Source organism: Chionomys nivalis, chromosome 1, assembly GCF_950005125.1.
Source record: "Chionomys nivalis chromosome 1, mChiNiv1.1, whole genome shotgun sequence".
Lineage (NCBI taxonomy): Eukaryota > Metazoa > Chordata > Mammalia > Rodentia > Cricetidae > Chionomys > Chionomys nivalis.
The window spans coordinates 99,234,249-99,251,008 of NC_080086.1; positions in this window are offsets into that span (position 1 = coordinate 99,234,249).

Consider the following 16,760-nt stretch of genomic DNA (forward strand, 5'->3'; position numbering starts at 1 on the left):
GACCGAAGAATCAGCATAGCAGTTCTCCAGTTCTGTCACCCCTCAGATGTGAGGACTCAAGTTCTGGGTCTTAAATGGCCCCTGAGTTTGCCCAGGGGGCTCAATCTCGCCTCCCAGCAGAGGGGGCTAGCATGCCATTCTTTCCATGCCTGCTCTTTCCTATGGCCCTTGCTATTCTGCTGGTAGGCAGGTCATGTGATCTCAAATTTGTGTCTAGTGAACTCGCACCCCCTTCATTTGTCCACAGTGGGAAGGGATGTAGATGATGATGCTCAAACACAGAACCCAGGTCTTGGATACGTCACTTGGGGCTGTGTGGGAAGGAGTGCGAGGGACCTGGTATTTTTCTCCTCTGGCCCTTGCCTTCAGCAGGTCCACACTGACATGGTCCTACAGATACCTGGGCCACACACAGGACGCTCAGACCTTCAATGCGAGGTCACTCTTCAGTGTTGCTGTGTTTTTGCTTCCCTGGCTCACACTTAGGTTTCACTTATTGTTATTTTATGTGCTCGTGGGGTAGGTTTGGAAACTGCAGATCTCTCTCACTCTTTCTCTTTCTCTCTCTTTTCTACTTTTCCTCTTGCTTGTTTTTCCTTTGCCTTTCTCTAGCTTCTGTTCAAACTGGGGTATAAAGAATGTCAGGCTTCCCTGAGAGACAAAGATCATCAAGGATGCTGTGCATGGGCCCCTCTGGGGCTCTGAGGCAGCCTAGGGACATCTCAGAGTAGTGTTTCTTAGTGTATAAAATAAAGCATGTAATTACAAAGACAAAACATAATAATGCCTTACTATGGTGATAAATTATAAGACCTCAATTTATGGCCTAACACTATCTGTGGTTTTGGATAATGATTTAAAAACAAGATCTAATGTGGTTGTGCATATAACCTTCATAAACTTGAAGTACTAATGGGCATAAATAATAGTTTTATATATCAGCAACCACTATAAGATGTCATAAACCTGTCTCTTGGTGATAAAAATTCCAGAATTATTAATACTAGTCTGGTTGTCTGTTTACTTTCATAAAGAAAGGGAAAGCTACATTTCAGTTAGAGATGAATGAAAAGAAATGTGTAGTGGTTTCCCACTCATGTTTTGGGTTGTCTGATTTCTATCCTCTGGCCTCTGTTAAAAGGACATCTTAGAATCTGATGAGCAAGCTGAATCTTCCTATGCTTTCTCCCCAGAGAGGCAAGTGAGCATAGGGAAAGCTTTGCAGCCTCGAACTCCACTTGGCTTGGGCAGTACGCATGTCCCTCTTCTAACTATCACTCGCCTACCTAGGGGTCTCCCCAGCATGTCTAATATTCACACATCTGACTCTGAACAGTTCACCTAGCAACCTGTGGGCAATCTAGGACCCCACCTGCGTCAAGCTACATGCAGACCCCACTCTCAACAATGGAGTCATTTTTTCTTTTCTTTAATAACCATCAGATTTGGACAATTCCTGCTCAAATATTATCCCAATACATCTGGAATGAGGGTCAGAGGCCAATCCAGACTGAGCTAGTTTAGGGTGCACACACAATAAGGAGAATTATGACCTCAAAGTGAACCCTTTGGGAAAATTCCTATTTACCATCTTAGTATATGCATAATTTGGCATGCATATACTTAAAATCAGATACATTGTGGGAAGGGACATTTGCTGTGAGCAAATTCTTGCCTAACTCAACATTGTCAGTCAAAATACAGAACCATTCAAAGCTATGTCCCTAGTAACCAAACTCTGTCTCTTGAACCTTATAAATGCAAGCCACATCGAGTAACCAGGGCCCTGGTACCCTCACTCATGTGGCCTATAGTCAGTCCTGATGGTGGATTCCTTTTTCAACTGCACTGTCTCCTGATCTGTAGCTTCCCTGCTACCTTGCAACTGGTGAACTAATCTGTTTAATTCTTAAATAAGAGGTTAAGAACCTGGAAACACCTGGCTCAAACTTGGAGCACCAGGAACACCAACAGAATGAGGACTGAGTCATGTTGGGGGCCGGTGTCTCTCACAGCTACGGCCTGTGGACACCCTAGGTCACAGCAGTGACATTGGTCGGCCACCACTGTGTTAGTTAAATACAGAGAGATGAAGGCTGCGTCAAGCTTGTACTTAGGGATGCCAAGCCAGACACCTGCTCCCAAATGTAATTCCACTAAAGTCCACAATTGCCCATGAGGAAAATCCAACTTTCACACTGGTGGACATATGGGTGGTTTGGAAATCGACAGATAATTGTATCCCACCCCAATTTGGCTTTCCTTCAAGACAGAAGATGAATTAGATACTGAGCAAAATTATTGCCTGAGTGGAAAAATAGATGTTCTTCAGCCAAAAAAGAATAAAGGAGGCGGAGGAAAGCTGCGAACAGGCCATTAGAGGGTGACAAAGGCGTCCCGTGTGGAGAAAGGTCATATGCAGGAAGAAATATTCCGTTGCCGAGACTGATGTGTGGGAACAATACTTTCCCAGGGTGCCTTTGGCAGCCCTGCAGTGTGTGGCGGAGAGAAAAGCTGTTGCTGGGCAGGCTGTGTTCATGCCCAAGCCTTCACTCATGTTTTAAATGCTATTCTTTCTGAAGCCCCTTTGTCCCCCCTCTCCTGGCAAAAAGCTGCTTTTTTTCGTGTCTTTCTGATGGATAGCTCCCACATTGGCAGAGTACCTGGCTTTAAAGGGAAAAGAAGAAAGGAAAATTTGGGGTTCAAATTCTGTCTTTTTCATTGTAACCAGGGGCCTCAGGTAAGTACTCATCCTTGCAAATCTTACCTGAGAAATGAGAGCAAAGAGACAGAGTGTGAGGCGGGCACACTGTGGGGTCATCATCCAGACAGACGGGGTTGGGGAGGAGTGTGGGAAAGCACCAATAGTCCCAGAAAGGAATGCCAGCATCCGTAGCTGTACCACCTCACACCTGGGAAGAATAGGGAGGGTTCTCATCTCCAGTCTCCAAGATGCATGAGGGCTTGCTGCGTGAAGGATAGTAGGTATCCCAACTGCTTCTTGGCTTGGTTCCTCCCCAGGCTTATTAGTAGCCAAGGCCCCATTTCTTAAGCTGTAAAATCTGATGCTGGCCTACAAACCGTAAAGCTAGAGGTGTGGATGAACCTGCCATGGTTTTGAAAATGTTCCTGTGAGAGACCCTGCATATTGATTTTACCGTGTGCATATTTCCAGAGCTTGTGGGGTCTCTGTACCCAACATCCCCGAGTCTTTGATGCTCGCACTCTAAGCTTGGCTATGACTCCCCTCAGTTCTCCCAAACAGAGGATACCTATCCATCCATCTCTTCTAGCTCAGCCCCCAGGCTAGGTCAGAGTCTCTCAAGAATCCTTTGCCAAGAGGCAAGTTCCTTTGGGTGACTGCGAGTGGTACTCGTTTGTCACAGCAGCCCTATCTATGTCAACGCTGGCCTGCCAGCACGCATTGCTGTAGGATATGTCTCTTCATTTTCATTTGACTCCACTCTAAACCCCAGGCACTGTGCATCACTCCATTATTTATACTTGTTAATAAACGGCCCTCTGACATAGTGGCGGATCACAGTAGGCTTATTGCTACTCATAATTCTTGGGGGTCATTAATGATACAGGGCAACTGTTTTAGTCTGGGTATGAAATATCCCTTCCAGGATCAAATGTGGAACACTTGTTCCTCAGCTGGAGGAAGCAGGTCACTAGGGCTATGCCTTTGAAGGTCATTTTTGGTTTGTTCCTTCCTTCTCCCCACTCCCTGTTCACCATGAAGTGAACAATATCTGTACACATTCCCACTGCCACGCTACTCCACCCATCCCGGGTTCAGAAACAACAGAACCTAGGACTGTGGACTGAGGTCCCTGGAGCACTGAGCAATAATAAAAAATTCCTTTCTTGAAGTCGTTTGCTTATACATTTGGTTATGGCCATCCTAAAACTAATGTGGCAACGTAGAAGGGGTTTAATTTACTCTTTTCATTGTTGTGACAAAATACCTGACAGAAGTGACTTGAGGAACAGGGGGTTTGCTTAGGCTCAGGGTTTGGAAGTACAGTCCATCGCAATGATGAAGGCACGGTCGCAGATGCATGAGGTTGCCAGTCACATTACACCTATAGTCAGGAAGCAGAAAGAGATGTGTGTTCATAGTCACCCAGCCTTCTCCTTTTAATTTAGTCTAGGATCATGAGCTGGTACTGCCCACATTCAAGGTTAATTTTCCCTCCTCAATAAACCTCTTATGAAACACCGTCATAGACACATTCAGAGGTGTGTTTCCATGCCAATTCTAAATTCAATCAGGCTGACAGTCAGGATTAAACGCCATCCATGGATATTGCTCACCATTGCTGTGGGTGAGATCTGAGAACTAGGGTCCTCACACAACTTCTTCACTTGTCTACTGTCTTGGCTAGAAAGGCTGCAAGTCTAGGCTCATTTGAATGCTATGTTCGGCGTCCTGTAATCTCACTGTACACGCTCTTCAACTTCCTTCTGCAGCAGAGTGGTCAAACAACTGGTAAAGACCAGGTATAGTGCAGCTCATACTAACACGAAGAGGGAAGGGTCTAAACCTGAGGAGTGTTCATATAGGACATGCTGAGTCATTGAGACCCTCTTTGAAGATCCACCACAACTAAGTCCTTCCATCGTGGCAGTGGTCAAACACAAATCTTGCGTGCTGGAGTCTATCCTATGAAGAAACTTTAGCAAGCGTTTTCTTCAGTGAGCACCATTGACAAATGTGTGCCAGGGCCTGCTGCCCTGCAATGCCTGATTAATGACGGTGATGGACATGGGCAGCCATAATGGCAGACACGATGATCAATGTCCTCTGAGACAGGGCCCCCTCGAGCTTCCTCTACCCAGTGGTAGAGTGTCAAAGGCCTTGAGAAAGAAAGGAGCAGGAAGTACTGAATGGCTAGGGTGAAACCAACTGCCTCTCTTCTCCTGTTAATAAAGCCTGACCCTGATAACCCCAGGGGTTGTGTGGTAATAGCACTAGTATCTGCTTTTCCATATTGGAGCCCCTAGCGCGAATGCCCTCAGGGTCTTCTAGTATATACCAGAATATTGAAACCCAGCAAAAGAAAGGGACCCTGATGATGTAAATGCAGGCTGATCATGTGGCCTGCTCGCAGGGGCAGGAGAAGATTGTGTGTCATCCTGTGTCCCCACCGCTTTGGCTCTCAGACCTCGTCCCTGGTGCCAATAGCTGCAGACTATGTAAAGATGTGTTCTTCCATGAACTGGGCTCTGCGAACAATATGTTTAGAGAAAGTTTGTATTCTAGAGAGGCTCTTCTTCCTAAACTACCAGCACAACAAGGTGGGGGCTATCTAGTTCTGCTTAGCTCATTTTCCAATCACAGAAATTACAAGATTTACAAAACTTAAAAGATTTGCTTCTGTGATAAGCACCCTGGTTAGCTTTAAGTGTCCACTTGACACAGCCTGGCGTCATCTGAGAAGAGCATCTCAACTGAGGAATTGACCTGTAGGAATATCGACCGGTGGTTGTCCCGATCGTTAATTGACTTAGGAGAGTCCATTCCACTGTGGGTAGCACCATCCCCTGAGCTGTGCTTCTGAGTTATATAAGGAGGCTACCTAAGCATGAACCTGGGTTAGTAACCTCACAGGCAATGTTCCTCCACGGTTTCTGCTTCAAGGTCCTGTTTGAGTTCTTGTCTTGACTTCTCTCAATTTATGACCTGAAAGTTTAAGTGTAAATAAACCCATTCTCCCCTTAGGTTGCTTTCAGTTAAAGTTTTATCACAGCAACAGAAAGGGAGCTAGGACAACAGCTAAGCATGCAGACCCGAAAGCAGGTCTCAAAAGCTACCTTCCTGAGGTCCAGGGAAATTTATGGGGCAACGAAACAGGGCAGTCCATGGCATAGAAAAGGTAGTCAGAGGGAGAAGGACAGTAACTTCCAGCACTGCATGCAGACTCGGACACCATTTCTTGATGGGACTGCACTTTGTGGACTCCATTCTCTAGTTCCGCCTTCACAGGATTTCTTGAGATGGAACACATATCATCACTCTTGCATGGGAAGCATCTTTACTCATGGAACCATCTTGCCCACCCTTGACTTGCTTTTCAACCACCTCAGTTGAATGAAGATTAGGTCTGGGTGCTTCAGCAGCCATGAGAGAATTGCAAGGTCGATAAATAGCTGTGGTCATTGTAAAGGTGATTCACAGAGACCCTAGGCTGATAGTCCAGTTGGTAATTATAATAAGTAAAATGTCAAGCATCTTCCATCTTATTCCACTTAAGGCAATCTAATCTTATCCTATAACACCAGAAGTGAAGTAGATTTGTCTAAATAATGAAGAAGAAACACCATATCCAAAGAAGTGTGTGTTTTAACACTTCTTAGTTAAATCTTCCCAGGTTATAGACGCCTTATGTTCTCAGGAATTAAAACTATTTTCCCCCAAGGCCAGAGTGGTAGACACAGATTGAGATACCAAATCTCTCCAATTCTGGTGTGAAATCAAGTGTTTACCCACCAGAAGCCCCTTTACTGGGTATTTCTTCTATGCTTCTGGAATCAAGCAGGACACTGGAAGCACTGAGCTCAAAAGGTTACAACTAAACAGAAATGGATTTTTTTTAAACGAAAATATTTTTACATATGTCATGCTTAAAGTACAGGCATTGCACACACATATAAATGAAATGGGGGAAACTGAATAAATCTTGCACATAGCCCTGGTATCTTAGGGTTTCTATCATTGTGGAGAGGCTCCATGACCATGCAATCACTTATTGCGGTCGACTTACATTCCATTCTTGTCATTGTGGGAGACATGGAGCCATGTGGGCTGACATGGTGCTGGAGAAGGAGCTGAGAGTCCTACATATTGATCCACAGGCAGCAGAAGAAAACTGTGTACCACATGGGGCATAGCTGGAGTATATAAGACCTCAAAGCCCACCCCACAGTGATGCACTTCCTCCAACAATGTCACACCTCCACCGACAAGGCCATACCTTCTAGTAGTGCCACTCCCTACGGGCCAAGCATTCAAACACAGGAGTTCACAGGTGCTTAGCCTTCAAACCGCCACGCTTGATTCTATTGACTGGTAGTTAATTCCTTCTAGTTGATTTTTTAAAAATCACTGTTGTGAGGCTCACCTTTCCTTTCAATGTATAGCTAGCACCCTTCATCAAAGTATCTTCTCTTTACAGCAAGTGGAGACCTTTGCAAGAAACCACAACTGGACATGATGCAGAGATCAATGACTCCTAGGGAGAACAGCCCCTGTAGGATACATCAGCATCACAGCTCCTGCATCCATGGCTCAGGGAACATTGCAGAAGACGGGGTGGGAAGATAGACAGCAAGAGCCAGAATACCAAGTAGACTGTGAAAAACTGTCTCCTAGAAATGGATGCATAAACAGTGACAGGACAATGGCAATATCAATGGACTTGCTAACATGGAGGGAAGAAATCTAGTGGAGTCCCACCCCTAGACAAAGACCTACAGGCAGCTATTGACTGCTGGGAGAAGGAGAGTTAGCCCCTCCCGGGCATGAGCTCTTTATTGACTGTCCGATGCAGAGTTTTCAGCCTTGATGTTATATACACACCAGCAACAATAATGGGCTCAGCAGGTTATATATATTTGTACACACCCACACACATGTAACACATACAATCAAAGAAAAAGAGATGAATAACTTGAGAGTCAGGGACATGACTGGTTCCAGGGAGGGTCCCTGGCAGAAGCTGGAGTGAGAAAGGGAGGGGTGAGGAGATCTAATCTATTTCAATTAAAAACACAGAAATAAATCCCAACTTTAGGCGGGTAATGAGGCTCATGCTATCTTTGCTGTAATCCCTTAGCTTATGAAGCATGCGTGGTGGGGCAGCTGTTTAGTGCTTTCTTCAAGACATAGAGGCCTCTGTGAGCTAGTTAAAATTTCTTGAACACAGAATCTTTTTGTTTGGGCTGGCATTAATGATCCTTGGGTCTTTTTTGGCGTCATCATGCCCCAATGACACCTTCAGGGCTCTCCTGAACAAGCTGTGACACGGAGCTGTTTGGTTAGATTACGCATGTGCAGACTGCCCGGTCTGGACTTTATTCTCCACCCAGTTGCCTCTTTCCATTCCCCACCTGTTTCTTTAACCTTACCTTTGTGGAAACACATTGAGACTTTCCTCACCTCTTGCTAGGCTCCTTCCTTTTGCAAAGCTTTTCATTTCTGTGTTACTGTAAAACGGTCTTGGTCCAATATTACTCGTTCCTAACTCCGCTCCTCTTGAAGGGAAACACTTCTAACCTGTTCACATCTTCTTCAAGTGCTTATCATCATACTTTACATAAAGATTGTCATCCCCCTGCACCACACAGTGCAGAAAACTACATCAAACAAAGGTAAATTGCAATGAGCTACAAGAAGGGGAAACTTGTGATTCACTGCCTTTGTCAGGAGGAAGAGGTTAGTCACCCCAGACGCCTTCACAGGACAGTCCAAGTCTCTACTGGAGAATCAGGTGGCCGTCAGAGGAGCTGAATCAAGGACTAAAATGTATCACCTCTGCTTACCATTGTGTCTATGGCGTTTTTTCTTTTTTTCCTACATACTGGCCATGAACTCAAGGAATATTCTACTATAAAGTTTCCAAAATTGCAGCTCAATGAAAATCAAGTGCGTTTCTTAATGACAGGTACCAGAGACCATGATATACAAAGGGATCCTGCTTGGTATGAGTGGAGGCATTTGATGGACTGTAGAAATGTACACATGGCCTTCCTAATGTGGTTTTAATGGCCTTCGCTTCTGGACATTAGCCAGAGTCTGCATCCTAAGTACTAAAAGATTTGCTCTGCAAGCCAATTTTTCCCTTTAGAGTTTCGCTAAAGATTTGACCTCGACCCCTACGGTTCCTTTATTTTCTTGTTCCAGTGAATTGATTCTCTAGTTTGTGAGGCCTGGAGTCCGGGTGGAGTGGTATTTACCACATTTTAATTGATTGCATTGCCTTGGTCAGCATTAGGGTTGATTTCATGTGAGATCCTAAACACACCTGAGTGCCTGGATGCTAAGACCAAAAATTCTCTTCAGAGAGCGATGGAAAGACACGGCGCTCTTATTTGTGTTCATTAATTATGAACCGGCTGCATTTTCAGCCTGTCAGGAGGCAATTGCTTATAGCTTCCAAAATCGCGTACTCCGTACTGGTGGGTCTAAGTCCTTCCCTTTCAATAACTTCTCTGGTAAATACTGATAGCTCCCTGCCTTGGCCCAGAGAAGACCTCTATAAGTCAGCATTTCCCTCTCCCTAGGGTTCCATCTCTCCATTTAGTCACTGGCCTTTCCAGGACTAGGTCACTGTAAAAACTACAAGTCTATAAGAAACCCCACATTTTCTTGAGTTCAATGTTGTCTTCTTTGGGGAGTCAAGGAAGAGAGAAGATGGTGTGAAGGAAACAACATGGCATCAGGGTGTGTCTATAGCATGACCTGCTTGCTGCTACATGAAAGTAAGCAAATCAGTTCCCTCTATGAAACTCACAGTAGCCAAAAAGTAATGATAATTTTCTTGTTGTAGGGAGGAGAGAAGCCACTTGTTTGTTCCAGCTGCCCAAAACCGAAATAATCACACAGAAACTGTATTAATTAAATCACTGCTTGGCCCATTAGCTCTAGCTTCTTATTGGCTAACTCTTTTCTTAATTTAACCCATTTCTATCAATCTGTATTTTACCACATGGCTGTGGCTTACCAGGTAAAGTTCCCAGTGTCTGTCTCAGGTGGCTCCATGGCCTCTCTCTGACTCTACCCTTCTTCCTCCCAGCATTCAGTTTAGTTTTCCCCGCCTAGCTAAGTTCTGCCCTGCTATAGGTCCAAAGCAGTTTCTTTATTCATTAATGTTAAACACAGCATACAGAGGGAAATTCCACACCATTTTCTGCTGTTGAGTAGTCAATAAACTTAAATAAGGTAAATTAAAAATGTGTGGTACAAGCAGAGGCAATGGCTCGGTAAGAATTTATGAACACTCAGGTTCAAATCCCCAGAACCCATTAAAGAAAAGCCAGGCATAGCTGTGCATGTTCACCTGTAACCCCAACGTCTCTGGGTGTGGGAAAAGACAGTAAAATTACTTGGGGCTTGCTAGCTGTTGGCTCTGCTCCAGGTTCAGTGAAAGACCTTGTCTCAAGAGAATGAGTTAGAGAGTGATGGATTAGAACACATTATGTCTTTCTTTTTTCTATGCATTTGTATGGGTGTGTGCATTAGCACATACATAGAAAACCCATAGTAAATAGATGAATTTAATTGACAGCAGCTTTCAATAGTAATAGCACCAACTTGGAGCATGCCCAGAGTCTATCAACAGGTCAATGAATAAACAAATTGTGGCACTAATGGTCCTAAATTTATAATAGTTCAGCAATGAATTTTTTAAGTTTTTAAAGATTATTTTTAATTTAATTTAAATGATACAAAACAATACATATTTGGTAGAATCCATACTTTAAATTTTGATTTTTTTGTTCTGGTCACATGTAGCATTATACCATGTCTGCAAACAATAGTTCTGAAGCAGTCACACAATCACATAGATAACTCCTATAATGTTCCATGTTGTTCAGATTTGATGTTTGATGGACTATGCATACATTATGATAGTCATCTTATATTTGATTTATTTTATGCTTAGCATGTATTTATCTGGAAGTAACTTCCACTGTTTCTTGATAGCACCTCCACATTCAATCAATGTAGCTAGCTATTCAGCAATGAAGAAAATTGACTTCTGACACATGTAGACAATGTGGCCAGCAGCAAGACATCGCAGTGGGTAAATGCACTTGCTGCCAAGACTGAAAGCCCGACTATGATCCCCTGGTCCTGCAGGGTGGAAAGCATGAGTAGAATCCTGCAAGTTCTTCTCTGACCTGGTACATTGTGGCATACATGCATCTACATACACACATACACACACACACACTAAATTAATAAAAATGTAATAAATATAAATAAAGGTGTTATGTTGAGAACAAGAAGCCAAACACAGAAAACTGTACTTTGTCTCTTCTGTGATTTCATAGACATTCCAGGAAAGACACAGATAATTAGTAGATAGTGATTACCTAGATCTAGGCAAGAGTGCTCATTAGAAAAGGGTCCAAGGGATTTGTGTGTGTATGTGTGTTTGTGTATGTGTGTGTGTGAGAGAGGCAGGGGAGGGAGAGAGAGAAAGAGAGAGTCCACCAGTACCCACTTTTATTTCAGACAGAGTCTCCTGTTGAACCTAAAGTTCATTAGTTTGGCTAGGCTGTCTAGCCAATGATCTTCAAGAATCTGCCTGCCTTGGTCTTCCCAGGATCGAGTTACAAGAATGCACCACCACCTCTGACTTTCGTGAAAGTTCTGGGGATTTGGCCTCAGATTCCCAAGCTTGATTGGCAGGCACTTTACTCACTGAGTTATCTCCCCAGCCTTTAGAATAATCTTGGGGTGATTGAACTGTTTTCATCTCTTGATTGTGGCTTCCTAGGAATGCATGATGGTTGGAATTTGTAGATGGTGCCCTTAAAATGTGTGTATTTTATTGTATGTAAATGATACCTTAATAAAGTTGATTTAAAAATAGCTGGTATGGGACTGAAGAGATGGCCCAATGGTCAAAAGTACTTGCTGTTCTTGCAGAAGACCCAGGTTCAGTTCCCAACATCCATATCAGGCAGATCACATCTCTTTGTAACTCCAGTTTCCAGGAGATCTGACACCCTTTTTTGGCCTCCACAGGTACCTGAACACATATGATGCACGTACAGACAAGCAGGCATCTTACACATAACTTGTTAAAGATAATTAACTTTAAATATTCTGGTAAAGTATGACACATAGTAAGCGCTCACTAAACATTGCTTCCCTTTCTCATTGGGTGATCCTGTGTAGTAATGAGTCGAGCAGGCTTCCTTTTTGTCCTGCCCGGCTCGTGCATGACTAGCTTTACCCAAAATAACAACACACAAATTGTATTCATTTAAACACTGCCTGGCCTATTATCTCTAGCCTCTTACTGGCTAACTCTCACATCTTGATTAACCCATTTCTATTAATCTGTGTAGCACCACAAGGTGGTGGCTTACCGGGAAAGATTCAGCATGTCTGACCTGGTGGCTGGCTCCATGGTGTCTGCCCAGAGAGGAGAGGCATGGAGATTGCCTCATTTCCCTCTTCCTCCCAGCATTCTGTTCTGTCTACTCCACCCACCTAAGGGCTGGCCTATCAGATGGCCAACGCAGTTTCTTTATTAACCAGTGAAATCAACACAAAACAGAAGACCCTCCCACATTAGTCCTGGGGGTGGTGCACATCACTTTGTTGTCTCTGTCTCATATTGATATCTAGGCTCCAAAGCTTGTGACCTAGCCAAGTCTGAATTTTGAGGTGCCACTCTCATAGTCCTCTAACCTTCCTGTACACCCCAGCCAGCTTTCAACTTTCATGATCTGCTGTCTTGCCTTTGTCAGCTTGGTCTGCTATAAGGAATAGCACCAGGGAACTAAGGAATTCAATATACATGGTAACGTCTCATGGTTTTGGAGCCTGGAAAACTAGGGCACTAGCATGGCTGGTTCTAGGAAGGCTTTCTGTCTGGCTTGTGGTTGTTCTCTGCATCAGCCCTCATGTAGCCCTTCCATTCCATTGAGTATGTGTACACAACTTTATCACACCTTTTTTTTTTCTTTTCTTTTTTTTTTTCGAGACAGGGTTTCTGTGTAGTGCTTTGGAGCCTGTCCTGGAACTTGCTCTGTAGACCAGGCTAGCCTCAAACTCACAGAGATCTGCCTGCCTCTGCCACCCAAGTGCTGGCATTAAAGGCATGCGCCACCACCACCCAGCCCCTTTATTACTCTTATGTGGTCAGTAGTTTACTGAGATTAGCATATCATCATCATCTAACTCCATGACCTCCTAAAATTCCAGTCTCCAAGTACAGTTGCCTATGAGATCAGAGGTTTACTGAAATCTGTGAAGACATTGGGGCTTGCCTGACACCCATGCTTGCATTGAATTTACAGGTTTTTTTTTTTTTGCCTCATACTCCAGAGTTCTGGGATTATAGGTGGGCACCATCATGTCTGGCTCAAATGTAGTGATAGTTCATTTTTATTTTAATAAATAAAACTTACCTGAAGATCAGAGAGTAAAACAGCCCCACTAGTCAACCTTACAGACCAGGAAGTGGTGACACACACCTTTAATCACAGTAGCCACACTAGCTTGCCATAGAAACTGGGTGGTAGTGGTGCATGCCCTTAATCCCAGCATTAGGAGGAATATAAAACGGGAGGAGACAGTTTACACACACAGTCTCATTCTGAGATTCCTGGAGGCAGGATCATCATCAGACTGAGGTAGGAGTAAGAGTCAGTGACTGGCTGTTTTGCTTTTCTCACCTTCATGTTGAACCCCAATATCTGTCTCTGCATTTTTTCTTAATCGTGCTAAATTTGGTGCCCAATGTGGATTAAGAGTCTCATGCTCTACCAACTGAGCTCATATTAGAGGAATTGATATATACATCTAAGCTTCACTGTACATTACACAGGTAGTTCTGACTGTGTTTGGAAATCATTTCTCAAAATGTGCCTCTGGAATCAAGTATTGTAGCTGAATTATTCCTTGGTGTCTCTAGCCTGCATTTCTAACCTTTATTCTCATGATTCACTGTCTCAGGATATGGGTCTAGGAGAAACTATATAAGACAGTGATACTGTCCACACAATCTACTGTAATTTACGTCAAACTTCGGGGGGGGGTTCATCAGATGCACACACCACAAGTCATGGGAGGAAGGACCAAATGTGAAAAGATGATTCCAGCATAGTCATCTAAGAATGTTCTTAGAAGGAATGGATTTTGAACTCACATTGAACTCATTGAACTCACAGTATTGACAAGTAAGTAGGTAAGTCTAGTGAAACACAACAGAGAGAGAGAGAAAGAGAGAGAGAAAGAAAGAGAGAGAAGAGAGGATATGTTGGACAAACAGCATGGATTGCTTACAATGCATCATGGTTTATTTAACAGGAAATGGAATGATTGATGGCTGAAACCCTTTTGGCAGAGACTGCTTGTTCATTTCCTGGTTGCCCAGAACCAAAATAATCACACAGAAACTGTATTATTGCAACACTGTTTAGCCCATTAGCTTATATATATTTCTTGCTAGCTCTTATATCTTAAATTAACCCATCTCTATTAATATGTGCATCACCATGAGGTTGTGGCCTACTGTCAAGGTTCCAGCTGGCAGCTTGTGCCTTAACAAAATATAGCCAGGCTGGAAAAGGTATATATAGAGAAAGTAGGTGGAGTCAGGGAGAGGCCATGTAGAAATATATATATATATATATATATATATATATATATATATATACATATATATATATATAAATTAACCTTGAGTTTGTATCAATAAACCAAGATCCATACAAATACAAAGTATTTATCTTCTATCATATCCCACTTTAAATGTAAATAAACATTTATAACCAATCATTTAGGTAATTTGGGCATAGTTCTCTCTAAAATGCTTCCTGCTTTTAGTTGGGTGAAGTATTTTTTAGGGTTCATGGAGACCTTTCAGAGGGTCTTAGTCCATAAAATCACATCAGTCTGGAAGAAATCCACAGGTTTTCATCCTCTGTGGAAACAAAAGCAGAACCTCTTTTCCAAATTAACATATCCTTAGGCTCAAATGTTGATGTCAAAATACCTTTAAAGGATATATGTTGGTTTAGCTTACACATACGATGAAATGTCTTTCTGTACTTATCTCATTCACAGCCAAAAAAATCAAAGAAAACACAATAATATAGATAATCCAGACTTTCTGTGTATTTTCTATCTTTACATGGCTTATTTTTCTTTACTCCTTTAGTCTATGACTACTTGTACTCTGTCTCTTTAAAGACTTTGTTTATTGTTTCTATATTCTTTTTCTTCTCTCTCACAAGCCTACATACATTTTAAAACCACACTGTGACCTGTTCAGATGTTTATTTCTGTCTGAATCTGTTTTTATTGCATATCTGCAATTATTTTCTGACTGGTAGTGCTTTTTATTTTGAAAAATGTTAATTGGGTGTGGCTAGACCAAATTCGTGGTCCTGCCTGTTGGTTCTACCCAGTCCAACATTGCAGAGTCATGTTTGCTGTCTCTGAGAACCACACAGACTGCTCCAGCTCCAAGGTCACTGTGGGTCTGTGTCACCAAGCAATTTGTAACCAACTGCTCACAGACCCATTTAAGTGCTTGCCCTTCTGAAAGAGCCAGAACAGAGCTGCTCCTGCAACTAGCATAAACCAGGAAGCCACTGTTTTGAAACCACACTTTTTTTTTTTTGCTGCTACCATTGAATCAGGAAGGATGAGTCATGGTGCCCCTGCTTGCTGCCAACAAACAGAGTCCATCTGAAAAAAAAAAGCAGCTAAATTTTGGGGTTTTTTTGTGTCTAGAATTCCTTTCCAAGCTTTCTCGGGTTTTATGTAGATTTTGTTGGCACACGTTAGCACACCAATCTGTTGCTGGAGACTGCTTATTCATTTCCCAGCCACTCATACCTGAAATAATCAAACAGAAACTGTATTATTACAACACTGCTTGGTCTATTAGCTTAGGAATATTTCTACCAAGCTCTTATATCTTAAATTAACCCTTCTCTATTAACCTGTGTCTCGCCACATGGTTGTGGCTTACCAGTAAGATTCTGACTGGTGTCTATTTTCTGCAGAGGCTACATGGCTTCTCCCTGACTCCACCTATTCTCTTTCTACATCTATGTTCAGATTTCCTGCCTGGCTTTACTCTGTTAAGACATTGGTTGAAAGTAGCTTTATTTATTAACCAATAAAAACAACACATATACAGAAGGATTTCCCACATAATTTCCCCTTTTCTGAATCCCACATCAAAACTCTGGTCATCAAACTCCTCTGGATTCCCCAAGAAGTCTCTCCAGTGCCCACAACTGGAGACAGCTCTCAGTGTGGATCTCATGACATAGCTGTAGTAAGAGGGCAGATAGAGTTTCCAGAAAGCCCTTCCCCAGCTTAGCTGCAAAGTTCAAGGCAGAGCTCCCCCATCTTGTGTCAATGGCTTCAACAAAATTCGTGTTCATTGCCTGATGTAGAGCTTAAAGTGTTGATATCTTACACATTGGGTCATTTCTTTGGTGATTTTAATATTTTATTTATTGACTGATTTAACTTTTAACAGTGCCCCAAAACCATCTCATTATAGCACAGTGCTGAAAGAGGCCAGTGTAATAGCTATCCTGTTGTTCAATCCAATCTGGACAGATGTAGCCCAAGGCAAAAAGAGAATCATAATATCTGTAATATTTTTAATCCTATGTTGCAAACAGATCTTAGCTTGTCTGTTTGTATGATTGGGTATGATAGGCAAATTTTCAAAGATCTTGCAAGTTCAGCAGAGGACCAGTCTCTGGACCAAGCTGATGGCCATAGCCACATGATACTGTGCCTGTGTGCTGTGTCCCCACTCCGTCCATATTCAGGATGCGTAAAGAGCCTTGTTTTTTGCTACTTAGTCTTTGAATTACACTCCACAAGGCAAAGAATTGTGAAATATTTTAATTAAACTGGATCTTAACTTGTATTTTCTAACCCTCTATGAGCTCTGTCCTTGGTTCTGAAGAGTTAACCTTTTCAAGCAATGGCTTTGGTGGTTTGGAAGAAATTCTGTGACTTGTAATGTTGGTAAACGCAT